This window comes from Nicrophorus vespilloides, unplaced genomic scaffold, assembly GCF_001412225.1.
Source record: "Nicrophorus vespilloides isolate i.1.1-1 unplaced genomic scaffold, Nicve_v1.0, whole genome shotgun sequence".
NCBI lineage: Eukaryota > Metazoa > Arthropoda > Insecta > Coleoptera > Silphidae > Nicrophorus > Nicrophorus vespilloides.
Window position 1 is genome coordinate 26,579 of NW_017096083.1, and position 3,125 is coordinate 29,703.

Sequence of the window (3,125 nt, forward strand, 5' to 3'; positions counted from 1 at the left end):
GTAACAATTAAGCGAATTCCGGGAATCGGCAGGTTATTGCGTAACGCTAATTGATCTCTTTTCGATACACTGCCGCTACTGCTATTTGTATCAAGATATGGAAATGTTGCAGCTATTATTCTAATTCAATTATATGCTTCTTTAATTACATAATAATTATGCCGGTGGCTCGACGGAACCATGGTTCATAAACGATTTTTTCCCACATCCTACTACTACCACTTTCAACTACTTCACGATTATTTTTCGTTCATCTCTTTTATAATATAGTTAATATTTCTAACAAAACAAATCGTTTATAAATTAACAATTAATAATTTTCTAATGATTTGAATCATATATTGGCAAATATGCATTTTCTAATTTAATTGCAGCAATAGAACTAAATTTGCAGCAATTTATGTTGTTGTGTTAAGTTTTTTTTTTGCTAATTTGTTGTAATAAATATTGTTATTTATGCAGGAGTTCCCAAACTATTTTCCGTGGAAAATTAGTAAATACTTAATATTTTTCTAATTTAACAAAAAAAAATGTGCCCTATAAAATACACAAAGTGTTCCGTGAACATTTCAAGATTTACTAAGTATTGCAAGAAAAGTTTGGGAATCCTGCATATGTAATATTTTTTACTAAGTTAAATTCAACAGAAAAATGTACGAACAATAGAAGACAAATTTAAAAGAAACACATAAACAAGTTCAATTTATTGACAGTTTAATTTATTAATTCATGTAGATTTATTTAATTAATTAGGTTCCTAATTGTTGTTGTGTATTTGCACAAATTCACATACAAATTATAATTCGTATTGTAATTGTATATTTTCTTATATGGTATTAAGCGAGGAGACAAGCGGAACACATCATTTTTTTTGTTGTTTTAATTACAGCTGTATGCATTTTTAACAGTCTACAAGGTACGAATGAATATTTATGAACAATATTTATTAATAACAAATAACTAAGCCAAAACGTTTTAACTGTTTTAAATATTGTGTATTTGTCCATATTTTCGGTTAATTGAAAATATTGAGAGAAACAAAATCTAGTGAATAATTCGAGTCATGGCCATCCTAACATACATTATTATTATTAAATGAAAACGTAATATGTTTATGTTGAGTACTATATTTTTTCAATAAATTAAATATAATTGTATTTGTAAATTGATATCGAATCTGTTTCTTGTTTCACTAAAAAAAAAATATTTCATAAGCTTTTTTAACAAAATTGACACCATGATGATGGTGTCACTTTGAACATATCATATTTGTTTATTTGTTTTATTCTTTATTTAAAATTATGTAACATTCATTGATGTTAAAGTGTAAATGGCTATTTACAAATATTATTTTTATAAATTAATTTCGATTTTGATTAGTTCATGTACTATAGCCAAGTAATTTATAAAGTACTAGTGTATGCCAGGAAATAAGCTGATTTTTATCTTGACTCCCGAGAGTTTACGTTTTAAAAGTATACAAAAAACATAATATAGAAGACCTAATATTATACAATAATTATGGATAGTTTTTTTCAATAGCAATTTTTCTCGATCACTAAATATGAAAATATTGGTTAGCTAGTTTTTTGTTAGTTAAATACAAACTGTAAATCGAAACTTAATGATTTAGTCAACGTGAACGATGAAACTTCTCCATAAATTATCAAATCTTTATTAAATCTTTAGGAAATGCTATAATTGCATCCCAAAAACTTATGGAAGAAACAAAACCCGAAAAATATTTTCAATTCAAATGTTCAAGTCCAAACAGCAACGAAGAAACGTACTTTGAAAAAAATATATACAAATTGTTATTGAACGTGATTTTTCAATTTTAAAGAATTTTGATTCCAAAATCCATTTTTAAACATGAGAATTTGCTAAATTTTGTAATTGCAAAGATATTCGTAACAAATAAGCTAACGAAATTTCGTACTAATTCTTTCTTTTTATTAGAAAACAAAGAAATCCATTAAATATCAACCACAATCATCGCATTATTTATTACAAATACTTATGTTACATTAAAATAATTATTACAAAATATAAATTAAATTGTATAATTATTTTATAAACAAATGTTATCTTGCTGGATATTTAAAATCTACAAAATTTATGAGATATTCATCAAAAAATCTCTGGATTAACTATGTTTTTTTAAAACTTGTTTTAAATATTCTAAAATATCAAAGGTTTTATTAAATTTGTTAAACTTCCTCAACTTCTTTTATTTGAAATGTACATTTATTTGGTAATTTAACATTGCTTTTCAATAACAAAAATACATAAAGAGGTAAATTTCAGAGATTATTACGTAATAGCATTTATGTTAAAAGCTTTTTCTTCAACGATTAAACTTGATTATTTCTTAACATCTCGATATGAAGTTTCACGATCTTTAGGACTAATTCAAAATGAAGTGCCCATACGATTTAAATAAATATTAAACATGATACATAATATGCAATATATCTGCAAAAATAACGTGTTGATATGAAATATCATACTAGTAAACGTTTATATTGTTATTTGTATGTTGTTTAAGCTTATGTGTATTAAAAATAAATTAATATGCATGTAACTAATCAGTTGCAAAATTCATAAATAAAAAAATATCCAAGAAAAAAATACAAACATATATTATGATATATTTTCTAAAGAATTATCAATTGAAGGAGAATAAAACTGACAGCAAATTAATATTTTTTTTTAAATAAAATATAAATAATTACGTTTTTGGATGAGCAGCATTCATCTTAGAAGAATAATCTTTTTTGACGCACACAGCTTAGGATTTTGACAAATAATAAATGTCAATTTGTTTATTTATATACATTTTATTAACATTTATAAATTGTTTTGTATTGTTGATGCTTCTGAATTGTAGAACTTTTTGTTAATATAGTGGCTGGTTTTGAGATTGATTTATTCCAATATTTGCATTATGAACATTATTATTTTATGTCCCATATCATTCAGTGGAATATTGAATTGATAAACGAGTGTGATTGAAGTAATTTCTTTTGTTGTCCTTGTAGCGTCTTGATATTATTGCATGTTGTGTTTTCTAATGACCTAGCAAAATATTAAAGTGAACACACAGCATCTGTCTGATAATAAAT